This window comes from Lolium rigidum, chromosome 7 (assembly GCF_022539505.1).
Source record: "Lolium rigidum isolate FL_2022 chromosome 7, APGP_CSIRO_Lrig_0.1, whole genome shotgun sequence".
Taxonomy (NCBI): domain Eukaryota; kingdom Viridiplantae; phylum Streptophyta; class Magnoliopsida; order Poales; family Poaceae; genus Lolium; species Lolium rigidum.
Window position 1 is genome coordinate 229483673 of NC_061514.1, and position 15841 is coordinate 229499513.

The following is a 15841-nucleotide window of genomic DNA, read 5'->3' on the forward strand; positions in this document are numbered from 1 at the left end:
GTACTAGGAAGGATAGCGCGGCGCCACAGCCGCGCACGTGGTGCCCTCAACTATTTCTAACATAATTCGCCAAAAAAAATCTATTTCTAACATAAGTAGGGCATTTCAAGCGTTCAGTACAACATGTTGTTTTTTCGTTGTGACTCAACTTTTTCTCGAGGAAGACATGTGTGGTAGATCAGATCATCTTTTTTTTGATGGGTGTTTGAGACAGCGGTGAGAAACATGCCCCAGGCTTTGTTGATTCTTCGTTGACAGATAATATCTGACCATATACAATAAACAATTTTTTGTTCAAAGATCCATTTAAACAATACTTTATTTGATGCCAAGCATAGGAAGTGGGATGAATCCATTGTATCAAACGCAGAGCACGAGTAACAGGATGAAGCAGAACATCTAAATTGTCAAGCCTGGACACATGGCATATACTGATACCATGATAATACTTTATCAGACAGTCTGAAAAAAGAATAACCATTTGAATCTACATCCAAGCATCCGTTCAAGTGACAGAGTCTAGACTGTAACAGAACCTTGAATTCATAAAGCTTTTTGTATATGAAAGCTACAACACATCATACTGATGTACAGATGTGTACCTATTCAGTGTGGATTTCAGTTGTCCTTCTGTATCGCATGACCAGCGTCCAGCTGCCCTTCCTCATCTATTCAGGTGAAGCTTACAGAACAATACAACATGACAGAAAATTCAGAAACTAAGTAGCTATTCTTTGAAGGGTGTGTTGCCTTGTACTCCTACTTAGGTGTTAGGATGACGATTTTTTTTTTGAAATTGTTAGGATGACGATTTATTTTCCATTAGTGGAGAAGTTAGTGGTCAGATTCGGTGAACTGGCTGCTTTCTTTGTTTGTCAAGGGTTCTGCTGCACCGTAACTTGAGATGTAACACCGAGGCTACCTGCAATTACCTCAACAGTCATAAAATTAAATGCAGTCGAACTTAAACATGGAAACTATGTAGGGCTAATCTGCAAAAATTTGATTCAGTATAGATCGTACTACAACCAATAAGTCAATGGGCATCATAAATTTTATGTTGTTTTAAAATCAAACCTTCTAAACAAACATGGCGTTGTGAATAACACACACTGGCACACATGAAGATCCATGCATCACAGAGGTGACACACTCAACAGTAAACTAAACTATTTTGTATATAGAATTATTTGACCAGTTATATATTTACTTTTCAGATATCTAAAATAGAAAGGAAGAACTATGCACTTCCAGGCCAACATGAAAAGTATAGTTTCAAGTGCATGTAGTCAAGATTAGAAATATCCAGAGCATAGAAGTTGGGAACTTGGGATGAACAATGGAGTAAAGTAAACACGTACATACTATACAAACCAATCAATAAATCAGGGCCCTAAAATCAATTTAGTATTTCCTATTTTCACATAACCATGCATGTACATCTGCAATGAGATGAGGAAAGAATACTCAGTATAGAAGAATAGCAATTTCAGCTTAACTGGAAACTTTGCAGAAACAACCAAACATACCATTTAGATGTGACAACAGAATAAAAAAAATCAGAAAGATGCCCTGTCAAAAATAAGCTGCTCTTGTGCAGCAGAACTATAAGATGCATATATCTATTTGCACATGACATGAGAGCATCTATTTGTAAACTTAATCTGCATATATCCGCAAGAACCTGCAATTGGTTTTATCTGGATTTTTTAATTATTTGGTGCCCTCGTGTGGCATTCTGATTTCACTAATTTCGCATCACCCACCATAGCCACACATAAGGGTGTAGAATCCTAAGGATGCCTGCATAATAAGTGATATTTACTTCAAGTATACATATGGACCATTTACAAAGAGACGTCATATGAAAATGATCGTTGCCAAGTGCAATGAATGGAGAAAGGGAGACATACGACTTTCTCGTCTTCGGTGTACAGTGCTAAACAACATCCTCCATGGAGCGGGGAAGAACTTCTTGTAGCATGACCTCTCCGTCAGGCTCACCCGTGCAAACATCCTTGCAGGCCCTCCCCCACGCATAGTGTTCCCTAAGTTTGCAGGTATCAAATCAGTTTATTTTCCACAATTATTCTGGACAGTAGTATGTGTTGCTCTGTAAGCAACGATACAGATAAGATTACCTTATCTAGCTAGCTCGCATGGCCAATATTGCGTCCAGCAAATCCAACACCAAGATGCATCCTTGAGTCTTCCTTCCTTTTTGTCGCTGAGTACACCACCTTGCAAAATAGAGAGTGAATCAATCAGATCAGCACCAACAGAACACGGAACCAGTAATACTTATTGCCTTACACCTGAAGTTTGGAAGACCGGACAAAAACCGGCAGCGGCGAGCGCCGTTGAGTGGCGCTTCTGCCACCACGAGGCCGGCCAGCTCCGACGTCCTCGCATGCCGTTGCTTTCCGTCCAGCACCGCATAGGCCGCTCCGCCGATTCCCCTCCGCCGCCGTCGTCAACACGATTTTGGTAGCTCCAAAATCCTCCCGTGCTTCTTCTCACCGGCGTCGCCGTTCCTCGGGTCGCCCTCCGCGCTTCCTCTACTCCTCCGCGTGGCAGCATCTTCGGCGGCGTCCTCTCGCAGCTCTCAGATGTATCTAGGGAGGCCAGGCGGTGGAGTTCAAGATCAGCAACAGGAGCTGTAAGATCCTCCTCACGGATCTTCCTTGATTAACCCACACAATATCTGGGGATACAAGATCTCAGCGTCTCGCCGAGGAAGAACGCCGAAGCGAAGGGGGAGGAAGAGAGTTGCCCAACAGGGTCTTAGGGCATCTCCAACCGGGCGATCCAAACGGACGCGCTGGGCCGTCCGTTTTGGGCCGTTTGCGTGCCCGAGCGGACGCGCGGACAGCGCCCCGCGTCCGCGCGTCCGTTTGGGTCACGCGGTGCGCCCAACGCGGCAGATTTGGGTCGCGGCGCCATATGGTATGTTTTTCTTGTAAATTCACTAGAAAAACGCAAAAAAATATTATATAAAATATATAAAATAGTACAAATGCTCAAAATGTATTACACATTACATAGTCCATGTAATCAAGGATAAAGTATTATTGAAATAAAATGAAAAAACGATACAAATGCTCTAGGCTTCGGGATTTCCTTCATCATTGTTGTTTGCAGCATTGTTGCCTACGTGCTGCCACATGTGCTCGACCAAATCAGCCTGAAGCTGGTTGTGTACAGCCTACATCTCGAATTTCATGGTGCGCATGAAGAATGTTCTGCAATGATGCCGGAGCTCCTTGTCGAGGAGTAACCAACTCTCCTTGGCCTTCCCAGTCAATATCAAAGAGTGAATCATCCCGCTCTACCTCAACAATCATGTTATGCATGATTACACAAGCGGTCATCACCTCCCACGAGTTTGCACATCCCGGGCTCGGCAGGGTGTCCGACGATAGCCCAACGAGCTTGGAGGATGCCAAACGCCCGCTCGACATCTTTCCGGGCTGCCTCCTCGCTCTTTGGCAAACCTTGCCTCCTCGCTCCGAGTTGGGGTTCCGGATTGTCTTAACGAGTGTAGCCCAAGGTGGATAGATACCATCGGCAAGGTAGTACCCCTTCGTGTAGTGGTGGCCATTGATCTCAAAATCCACATCGGGGACTGACTGTGCGCTAGCCTATCAAATACCGGAGACCGCCGTAGCACATTGATGTCATTGTGCAAGCAGGCCATTCCGAAGAATGAGTGCCAAATCCATGTGTCATGTGAAGCAAACGGCTTCAAGAATCACCGTGCACCCCTCAGAATGGCCGCCGTATACCCCCTGCCAACCAAAGGGGCAGTTCTTCCACTCCCGGTGCATGCGAGCCTATGCTGCCAAGCATCCCGAGAAAACCCCGGAAGCGTTGATCGACAACGGACGAGCCGTGTCCTCTCGCATTAGGTTGCCGGAGGTACTCTTCTCCGAACGAACCGATCACGGCTCCGCAGAACCCGTACATCGATTCCAAGCCGGTTGACTCACTCATGCGCGTGTACTCATCTACGAAATCACCGGCAACGCCATATGCGAGCATCCTAATCGCTGCCGTGCATTTCTGGTACGAAGAGAGGCCTACCTTGCCAATTGCATCCACTTTCGCACGAAGTAGTCGTCGTAGATCTTCACGGCATCCATTATCCGGCGGAACAGCGGCCCGGTCATCCGAAAACGACGGCGAAACATGGGCGGCACGAACAATGGCTTCGGTTTGAAGTAGTCGTTGTAGAGCTGGTCGTGGCCGCGTTCTCTTTGCGGTCCAAGGCGGCCGCGCGCCCGGCAAGGACCCCCGATGCACGGGGATTTGCGAGACGACGTGCTCGTGGATGAGCAGCGCAGCATCCGTGAAAAAATCGTCGTCGGACTCCTCTTCTGACGACGTGTCGATGAAGTTCTTGAAGTAGTACTCGTCGTCGCTGTCCACCATGATCTGAAAAGGGACACATTTTAGATCGAGCATTTGACCGAACACCTTGCAGGCGGAGGCGATCCAAATGCTTCGTAGCGACCTGCGAAGCGGCCGTCTCGGACGACGTCCGGTCCGGATACACAGTGCAGGAGAGCTCACCTCCGGCGGAAACGGCGCAGCTGCGAACGGCGGGAGGTGTCGCGACGGTGAGAGGACAACAGCGCCGGCGGCGGCGTCCTCCGACTCTGCTACGACGCGGCGAAAGCAGCGCCGGACCTCTACCTATGCTTCCGCCCCGCTTGCCGGCGTCTCGACGACGATGGCCGGCGGCGACGCGCTCCCAAATCGCCGGTCCGTGGGTGGCGGCGGAGCGGTGGGGAGATGTGGGCGACGGGCTTGTGTTTTGGGAGGCAGACAGGCGGGCCGGGGGCGGACAAGGGAGGACGCGAGCGACCAGCCTTTCGCGTCCGCGGCCACGCAAACTCGTCCAAGATTTGGGCCGGGTTTGGGTCGTCCCGGACGCCGCGGCCATCCGTTTTAGGGATGGGTCCGCGCGCTGGGCCGCGGTTTTGTCCGTTTCGACCCATCCGGACGCGCGGGCGCGGGATGGGTCGCCCGGTTGGAGATGCCCTTAGAGCATCTCCAGTCACGACGTTTGGGGGACGGCGGACAAGAAATGGAGAAAATTGTGTCCCAGTCGCGTCCCCCAAAGCTAAATAGCGCCTCATTTTGTGTCCGGCGTCCCCGGTAGAGTATAGAGTCTCTACCGGGGACGCCGGACACAAAATGAGAGCACATATGCATGCATGCAGCCCCTAGTCCCCACATGCCATTCTCTTTCCCCACACTTTCTCTCACCTACTTTTCCCACATGGGGTGGTCCCTTCTATTAAAATGCATGCATCCGTACGCTGTTTGAGGGACGCGACTGGAAAGGGTCTCTTTTCTGTACATATTTTTTATCTCTTTTTGTCCGGCGCGGTCCTAAACGTGCCCCAAATCATTTGTGCCGGACGCTTTTTGAGGGACGCGACTGGAGATGCTCTTAATTAGCTAATACCGATTCCATCCTTTTTCTCCCCGACCTGGAACCAACTTGTAGCCTAATCCTGGGTTGAGCCCATCGATGTCGTGCCTTGGTCACTTGCTTCCTCCAGGGCCCTCTTGGCCGTCAGATGCCGCTCCCTGATGACTTGGCGTGCATCCGTCCGTCGTTTCACCCTCAGTGCCTTGGGTAGGTGTAGGTGCGTGACAATACCCCCCGCTGAAACAGCCGCTTGACCCCAAGCTGGCGCCTGTGGGTATTGGTTGACGAGAGAGTATAACCCTTCCCAAGTAGTGCAGTCCTCTGGAAGAGAAGTCCATTGCACACACACCTGGGGTGTCTCCTTGCTCCCACGACGAATCACTCGCTCCTGTAAAATTTTCTCTGGTTGCACCAAGAAGGAATGCATGAGAGACATAGGAAGATCAGTGCTTACTCTGTCTTTCGGCCCGATCGCTCGTTTCAATTGAGACACATGGACCACTGGGTGGATCTTGGACGTAGCTGGCAGCTGCAATTTATATGCAACCTTCCCCACTTTCTTCAGTATGGTGTAAGGCCCAAAGTATTTGAAGCCTAGTTTGTGAGATGGTCGGCGAGCCACTGATGTTTGCACATATGGTTGTAGTTTTAGATATACTTGATCGCCAACCGCAAACTCTCGCTCGGATCTGTGTTTGTTTGCTTGATTCTCCATGCGCTGTTGTGCACGCTCCAGATGCTGTCTGATCAACGGCATCACTGTTGCTCGCTCTTGCAACCATTGATCCAAGTCGGCATTACCGGAGTAGTTGGTGTTGTGAATGCCCAGCTGCCTTGGGTTTCTGCCATATAGAACCTGGAAGGGGGATTTCCCTAGAGCTAAATGGTGAGCTATGTTGTACCAATGTTCAGCTTGTGGTAGCCACTTGGACCATTGTTGAGGTTTCCCATTGACAAAGCAACGCAGGAAGGTTTCCAAACACTGGTTTAGTTCGTTCGGTTTGCCCATCTGTTTGAGGATGGTACGAGGAGCTCAAGTTTAGTGTTGTATCTGCCAATTTGAATAGGTTCTTCCAGAAGGAACTTAGAAAAATCTTGTCTCTGTCTGAGATGATCACTTGGGGTAGGCCATGGTAACGGTACACATTGTCCATGAACGCATGTGCTACAGTTGCAGCGTTGAAGGGATGTTTCAATGGCACAAAATGGCCAAATTTTGTAAGTTTGTCCACAATCACCAATATAGTGTCAAATTTGCCTGAACACGGTAGCCCTTCTATGAAATCAAGACTCACTGTGTGCCAAGCCTCGTTGGGAATGGGCAATGGTTGGAGTTTTCCAGGCAAACGTACATGTTTCCCTTTTGCCTGTTGACAGACTCTGCATTCTTGGACATACTTGGTGACATCTTCTTTCAGTCCAGGCCAAGTAAAGATTTGTTTGATCCTTGTATAAGTTGCTAAGATCCCAGAGTGTCCACCCAATGCACTGTTGTGTAATGCAAGCAAGATTGCTTGGTGTGCCTCCTTATGGTTACCCAGCCATATTCTCCCTTTGTATCTGATCAAGCCATCCTGCAGGGAATAGCCTTTGTCATTGGAGCCATTGATGCTCAGTTCAACTAGCAGCTTTTTTGCTTTCTCATCCTGCTGGTAACCTTCCACAACCATGTCCAACCATTTAGGCTGCACAACAGAAATGGCCTTGCAATCAGTAGTGTGGACTCTTCTAGACAAGGCATCTGCAGCTTTGTTGGTGATCCCTTTCTTGTATAGGATCTTGTATTGGAAGCCTATTAACTTGAAGAAAGCCTTTTGTTGTATTGTGGTTGACACCTTGTTGTTGCCCAAATGCACCAAACTTTTCTGATCTGTGTGTATGATGAACTGCTTATGTTGCAGATAAGCCTTCCATTTTTCAATAGCCAGCAGAATGGCCAGGCATTCTTTGTCATATATAGACAACATCCTATTTTTAGCGCCCAAAGCCTTACTCGGGAATGCTACTTGGTGGCCTTGTTGCATCAACACTGCTCCCACACCATCTTTGCAAGCATCTGTCTCTAAAACAAACTCTTTGTTGAAGTCGGGAAGAGCCAGGACAGGAGCTTCTACCAATGCTTTCTTGATGCTTTGGAATGAATTGTCCACAATAGGTGACCAGACATATGGGATACCTTTCTTGAGTAAATCAGTCATGGGTCTGCTGAGAACACCAAATTGCCTGATAAACTTCCTGTAGTATCCAGCTAACCCAAGAAATCCCCTTAGTTGTTTTACCGTTGTTGGTTTGGGCCAAGTTTTGACTGCTGCAATTTTTTCAGGATCTGTTGATACTCCTTCATCACTGATGATGTGACCAAGATAGCCAATGGATGTCTGTGCAAATGAGCATTTACTCTTCTTGACATACAAATTGTTGTCAGTTAGCAGCTGAAAGACCTTTTGCAGGTGGTGTTGATGAGTTTGCAGAGATGGACTGTATACCAATATGTCATCCACAAATACCAGGACAAACTTCCTGATGACATCTGCAAATATGTGGTTCATTGCGGACTGAAATGTGGCAGGAGCACAAGAGAGCCCAAATGGCATTACCCGGAACTCATAGTGGCCGCTGTGAGTTCTGAAGGCAGTCTTGTTTTCATCCGACTCCCGCATACGTATCTGATGGTACCCTGAACGTAGATCGAGCTTGGTGAAGTATTTTGCACCGGATAGCTCATCCAGTAGTTCATCAATTACTGGCATGGGGTATCTATCCCTGATGGTCACGGCATTTAGATGGCGGAAGTCAACACAAAATCTCCAAGTGCCATCTTTTTTCTTCACCAGCAGTACTGAAGATGCAAACGGACTGGTGCTTGACCTGATGATCCCTTGTTGTAACATGTCCCGGATTTGCTTCTCAATCTCATCCTTTTGTTGAGGTGAGTAACGATAGGGCTTGACATTGACCGGTTGTGCCCCTGGCATCAGGTTGATTTTATGGTCATATGGTCGATGTGGAGGCAGCCCTTTAGGTGCTTCAAAGCAAGACTTGTACTGCTGCAGTACCTGTGCAATCTCTGTGGGCATTTCTGTCTCTTGATTGACAGTGTCCACCGGGCAGAGACAAATGAGCTGCTCAACTGCATTCTCATGTACGAGGTAGTGCATGTCTTCTTCAGTTATAAGGTGGCATTCAGACACATTGTTCTTGATCCCTCTCAGAGTGATCCGTTTCCCTTTTTGTTTGATTCGAAATGTCCTTTTTAACCAGTCCACCCACATAGGCCCTAAAGTATCCAGCCACTCCATGCCCACTATCATGTCATAGTGCGGCAGATCGAACACCCTAAATGTTGTTTCAAATTCTGCACCCTGACAGGACCATTTGAGATTGTGGATTGCCTTGTCTATCTTTGTGCGGCCACCATCAGCCACCACCACTGTCACTGGTTCAACTAATTCAGGCTGGAGTTGTAACAGGTTAACTGCATTGCAGCTGATGAAGTTTCCATGACTTCCAGAGTCCACCAGTATGAGAACTTGTTCGCAATTTACTGTGCCCTGCAACCGCATGCTTTTCTTTTGAGAAGTCCCAGCTAATGCACAAGCTGATATGTGCATCAGCGACGACTCTTCACCACTGCTTGAACCATCTTGCTCAGTCTCATTGTCAGAAGAATGTATTTGCAGAAGTTCCACTAGTTCTTCCACTAGATTCAGCGGCACAGTTTTATTGCACTTCTGACCTGGTTGAAATTTGTCGCCACACTTAAAGCATTCGCCTCTAGCCCTTCTCTGTGCTTTCAGAGTCTGGAACTTGTTCTCCCAGGGAGGCTTGGATGTTGTTTTGTCCTCAGGTTTCTTATTTTCTTTCCGAGACAATACACCCCTGCCAGACGATCCCCCACGAGAGAACGACTGCTGGTAGTCATGCTTGTAGCGAGAAGAACTGTATGATCTGGCTTCTTCAAGCATTTCTTCCTGCGTTTCAGCAAGAGATAAAGCAGCATCAACTGTTCTTGGTTTATGCAACTTAATCGCACGTCTAATTTCTCTTTTTAACCCATTAACAAATTTTGTGACAAAAAAGGCTTCGTCATAGTGTCTATTGTGCACTAGGACCTTATGGCGAAGCTCCTCAAACTTGAAATAGTATTGTTCTACACTAGCCACTTGCCTGCAACGCTCAAGTGCTTCTAGAGCCCTATGATGTTTATCCCTACCAAATTTAGCATGCACAGCGACACAGAGCTCTTCCCAAGTTTCTACATCCTCCTCCGCCTCCACATTTTGAAGCCAGAGGGCAGCATTGCCTACGAAGTGCATAGTGGCATAACCCGCCCAATTCTCATGCTCTACTCCATACATGTGAAAGTATTTCTGACAGGTTTTCTTCCACCACTTTGGGTTATCACCGTCAAATTTTGGGAAATCTGACTTAGGTGACCTAGAATGGTGGGATCATGAGCGCGAATCATGTGCGAATGTGGATAGATCATCATCAGTTCCGTCCAAATCAAATGTAACCGGAGAGCGGCGAAAAGAACGCGTACCCTTTACCAGGGTATGTGCCTTGCCATGTTCGACATGGGTCACAGTACCCTGGGTTTTCGATGTCGAGCCGTGCCCATCGGGCCGAGGGGGGTCGTCGTCGCCGCGTTCAGCCTCAAGGACGGCCACGCGCGTGCCCACCTCCTCCACGGTCTTGAGCAGGTCACGGATGGAGTCATCGATGGCAGGAGCCCACTTGTTGAGTCCCTTGATGTTCTCACACACCGTGACATTGGTCGCCGACAAGGCCTTGAGTGAGTCCCGGACCGCGGTGAGTGCAGAACTGGTGTCCTCGCCTTGCTTGGTGACCTGCGTTGCCAACGCGGAGAGCTCGGCTTGCAACTGCTCCATGACAACCTTGTCGCACAGCTTCCACGTCGGCGCCGTCGGTTGTAGAGCTCGCCGCCGCTGAAATCCGCCACCAATGATGTGAGGGATCCGTCCTCCGCCGCCGCGAGCGAGACGGGAACTGAGGATCTGGTCGGCCGATCCCACTCCGCACAGATCTCGCCCGATTTCGCCTCCCACGCTCTCCTCTTCGATTTGGTGGAAAAAAAAATCTATGGCTCTGATACCATATGTAAGATCCTCCTCACGGATCTTCCTTGATTAACCCACACAATATCTGGGGATACAAGATCTCAGCATCTCGCCGAGGAAGAACGCCGAAGCGAAAGGGGAGGAAGAGAGTTGCCCAACAGGGTCTTAATTAGCTAATACCGATTCCATCCTTTTTCTCCCAGACCTGGAACCAACTTGTAGCCTAATCCTGGGTTGAGCCCATCGATGCCGTGCCTTGGTGAAAGGACACGGATGTCGCCTAGAGGGGGGGTGAATAGGCGATTTAAAACTTTTACGAGATGGGCTTAACAAATGCGGGATAAAACTAGCGTTTACTTTGTCAAGCCCAAAGCCTATATACTATGGTTCACCTATGTGCACCAACAACTTATTCTAAGCAAAGGTTCACCTATGTGCACCAACAACTTAAGCTAAGCAATACAAGCAAGTATGTGATAGCAAGATATATATAACTTCAAGCACGATGGCTATCACAAGGTAAAGTGCATAAGTAAAGAGCTCGGGTATAGAGATGACCGAGGCACGCGGGAGACGATGATTTATCCCGGAGTTCACACTCTTGCGAGTGCTAATCTCCGATGGAGAGGTGCGGTTGCTTAGTGCTCCCGAACGCCACAAGAGGCTCACCTTGAGGTGTGGTTGCTCGATGCACACCAACGCCACAAAGGCCTCACCCCAAGATGCGGTACTCACACCACACACCGAACGCCACGAAGGCGCCTCACCTAAATCTCCGGTGACCCTCGCCACAAAGGCCTAGGTCACGGTTCCACTAAGGGATTTCCTTCGAGGCGGAAACCGGGCCTTACACAAAGATTGGGGCACACATCCACAACTTAATTGGAGGCTCCCAACAAACCACCACAAAGGCCTAGAATCCGTCTAGGGTTCCAAGAACCCAAGACTAACAACTTTCTTGCTTTCACCTCCACGAATCACCGTGGAGAACTCAAACCGATGCACCAAATGCAATGGCAGGAACACCACAAAGATGCTCAAGTCCTTCTCTCTCAAATTCCAACAAAGCTACAAAAGCTATTGGGGGAATAAGAGAGGAAGAACAAAGGAATTCACAAAGAACACCAAGATCAAGATCTAGAGAGTTCCACTCACAAAGAGATGGATTTGATTGGTAGAAATGTAGATCTAGATCTCCTCTCTCTTTTCCCTCAAATGGGGGCAAGAATCATGGAGGGATTGGGAGATAGTGCAAGCTTCTCTAGTTCAACAATGGAGGAGAGAGAGAGTGAGAGAAGCCCCAGCCCAAGGAGGAAGAAGGGGGGTATAAATACCCCCCAAGAAAATCGAGCCGTTGGGCAAAACCAGGGCCGGATAATCCGGCCTAAGTAAGGGCCGGATAATCCGCCCCCCCGGATAATCCGGCACTGTAGGACAAAACCTGGTCAAAATCCGGGCAAATGTCCGGCCCCTACACTGAGCAACAATTCCTCAGGTCCTTAGCCGATTTCGAGGGGGCCGGATATTTCCGAAATATCCGGCCCGGATAATCCGGCCCGGATATTTCCGAAATATCCGGACTGCAGAAACACCAAAACTAAAACGGGCATAACTTTAGCATCTGGACTCCGATTTTGATGATCTTGGGCTTGTTTTGAAGCTAGGAACAAGCTCTACAAGATCATGCGGGAAACCATCATAGTCCAACAAGGGAGGATAGAAACAAATGATGAAAGGTTTGACCTATCTAAAAAAGACATACCGGTAAAACCTCCAATCTCGAAAATGCAACAAGTTACCCGTGCAAAAACCATTCTTGATGAACTAGAGCTTGTCATGAGAATAGCACAAGCTCTAAATCATCACATGGATAAGATCCAAATGACAACCAAGAAAGATGATGAACCAAACTCGAAAACGCAACAAGTGATCTATGCGAAATCCGTTTTCGATGAACTAGAGCTTGTCATGAGAATAAGCACAAGCTCTAAAACATCACATGGATAAGGTCCAAATAACAACCAAGAAAGATGATGCAAGGATGCAAAGGTTTGAGCTCTCTCCGAACGATACGATCGAGTTACTCACTCGAGAGCCCTCTTGATAGTACGGCAACTATACTATAAACCGGTCTCCAACTACACTATGAGACCGGTGAGAAAGAAACCCTATCAAGAGCAAACCTTATACTTGCGCATTCCACTTGAGCTCGATGACGACGATCTTGACCTCAACAAGATGAAACGCCTTTCTTGCTTGTGCTTGCTTGACGAAGTCTTGTGGATTGCTCCCCCATAATCCACCATGGGAGAGCTTCTTCTTCGGCGCATCTTCACATAACCATGACCACCATGTGGATTGCTCCCCATAATCCACCATGGGAGAGCTTCTTCTTCGGCGCATCTTCACATATCCATGATCACCATATGGATGGCAAGACTCAAGCAAAGGATCTCTTCGAGATGGCTCATCTTGAACTTGCACTTCATTCTTCATTCTTCATCATATTGATGTCTTGAAGTAACTTGAGGGCTCACTTCATCTTCATCTTCATCTTCAAGACATACTTGACACTTGATATCCTTCATCAATTTCTTCTTATTGCAACCTTGAAGCCAACAAATGGTTCAAGAATTGCCTATGGAGAACTCCTACAAATATAACTCAATGCAAACATTAGTCCATAGGGATTGTCATTAATTACCAAAACCACACATGGGGGCTCCATGCACTTTCAATCTCCCCCATTTTCGTAATTGATGACAATCTCTTTGAGAGGGTTTATATAAGGAATTTAAGTAACAAATAAGTTGAATATATAGAGCAAACTCCCCTATAATATATGCATGTGTGAATGATCTTGACTTTCATTGCATATATTGGCATTCAAAGCCTAGTGGAGTTTCCTCTAAATATTCAACTATGCAAAGCAACAAGATGCAATGCAATAAAGGCACATGCTTAAGCACAAAGCAAAGACATAACCAAATTCCCTTAAACCCTCCAAACTTCTCCCCCATTGGCACCAGTTGCCGAAGTGGGTGAAAAATTTAGAAGGCCAATATAGTGAGAGTTCCTCCATAGCGTGTGCATTTCTCGTAATTTGAGTGGAATCAAATGCACATATCCAATGACGAATATTCGGAAGGAATCACACTATAGATAGGATCAAAGATTGCAAAAAGATAACAAAGTCACGAAGCTTCAACAAATGAAGCAAGCAACCAAATGAACCACAAGTAAGATACCAAAAAAAGATAGATATTATGATAAGATCAAGAAGATTGCTCTAAATAATATGAGGAAGCTCCCCAAGGTTTGTGCACAAAACTAGACAATTTGCATTGGAGTATAAAGTGCACAAACATGGAATCATCACTCCCATGATATCATTCAAAAACAAAAGATACCAAGTGAATCAAACTCTAATGATCACCACAAGATAGTGTTCTAAATCAAATGAGGAAGCTCCCCAAGGTACATGCATAAAATAAAATGTTGCATTTGAATACAATATGCATAACATGGAATCCTCACTCCCTCATTACCATTTAAAAACACAAACATTTGCAATAGATCATAGTTAGAAAATTAAGCTTACCACTTGCAACAAACAAATGGTTGAGCAACAAGTAAGAGGCACCATAATAAAAGGCTCAACCAAGAGGATATGTGAAAGGCATGATAAAGCATATTATAAGACTATTACAAGGATGAGCAAAAAGCATCATCATAGTCTTCAATGAATTATATTGCTTAGCATGACCAATCAACACGCAACAAATAAATAAGATATCGAATGGAGATGTATCATCTCTTATGTGTATAAGTTTCTCTAAGTGAGCAATATCACAAAGATATTTATCCACAAAGAAACATGCACACACAAAATAGATACACAAGAAATATAGCATGATATCCAAGACAAAGTCATGCAATATACCAATAAGAATTTTTGCTTAATAGCATGGCCAAAGGCTCAATTTTATCTTATTGTACATTCATGAACTTCAACCACAAACAACTAAAATACATCACAAATATCAACAAGGGATAGAAGATAGTTGGGATGCATTTGAGAAAGGCAACAAGTATCACAAACGGGGATACTAAAAGAAATAACTCAATTTGCACTTTCATCGATATTGCACATGTGAGAGGCTTGAGGAATTGATATGCAATAAAATTGCTAGATAGGCATAGATGGGATGGGTGAATCATGATCATGATTTTATATACTTCCCAACATATGTGCTCATCTCAAACTACTCACATTCGCAATAAAGAGGTTTCGTTAAGATTTTAGCAAGAAGCACAACATTTGCAAATCAAGAGATTCATACCAAGATGCAACCACATGGTTGGATGCTAGAAAAATATGCATGAGAAGATACTTGTTACCGAGATAGCATTGGTGAGGATGTAGTAGATATGTGTTCGTTGACCATCCTAGCTTGCCTCAAGTTACCATTGAGTCACCACTTCTCCCCAAGAGTGAGACAAGCATCCAATGCATATCCATTGTACCTAACACAAAGGTAAGTACAAAAAGGTCCCCAAACTAATTGGGTTCAAAGTAGTTAGACACACTACAACATATAGGACAAACTCCACAATTCTATGTGCGTATAGATATGAAATTTAATTTCATGCACATCTTAGCCAAATTAGGATTTGATGGAGTTTACCCTATATATTGGATCAAAGAAAGTGACACATGCCATAAGATATACATATATTAAATATGCATGCACAATACTTTCAAGAACCAAAGGAAGATACAATTTGGACAAAAACACCAAATAAACCAAGAGACAATGGTTGTCCATATTATATCAAAGAATCAAATCAACACAAGATTGACTTCAAGGACTTATCCCATTATAAGAAGCTAATTAAACCTAAACACAAAGGAATGAGATAACCAACTCCCAAGAGAGCAAGGTTCCAACAAATAAACCAAACCCTCGACACTTTTTTATGATGGCACAACGTACCAAAAAGAAAATTTTGTGTCTCCCAAAACCAAATTTTTGATAATGATCAAGAGATTTTAAGCATTCTAATAAATATAGAAGAGCTCCCCCAATATTGGTGCATTATCTAGGATTTTTCATATGAATACAAAATGCACAAAACTAGGGTCATCACGCTACCTATATCTAGTAAAATGCTAAGAAAGTTTGAATAGACAAATTAGATCTATAAGATGCAAGGAAGACACATGGGAGTAAAAGCACAACACATTCATGGCAATAAATAAGACAATTTAAACACAAGAGCCAATGTAAATATGATCAATAAATTTCTACCTCATAAT

At 45.8% G+C, this 15841-nt stretch overlaps 1 long non-coding RNA gene across 1 annotated transcript; it reads right to left on the reverse strand.

Annotated features, from left to right (window-relative positions):
• Window positions 1–410: 410 nt before the first annotated feature.
• Window positions 411–2745, reverse strand: LOC124676259. The gene is made up of 3 exons (XR_006993559.1): window positions 2142–2745; window positions 1914–2048; window positions 411–1803 (listed from the first exon to the last, which is right to left on the reverse strand). It is a non-coding gene; the product is annotated as an uncharacterized LOC124676259 (long non-coding RNA).
• Between the last annotated feature and the right edge of the window lie 13096 nt (window positions 2746–15841).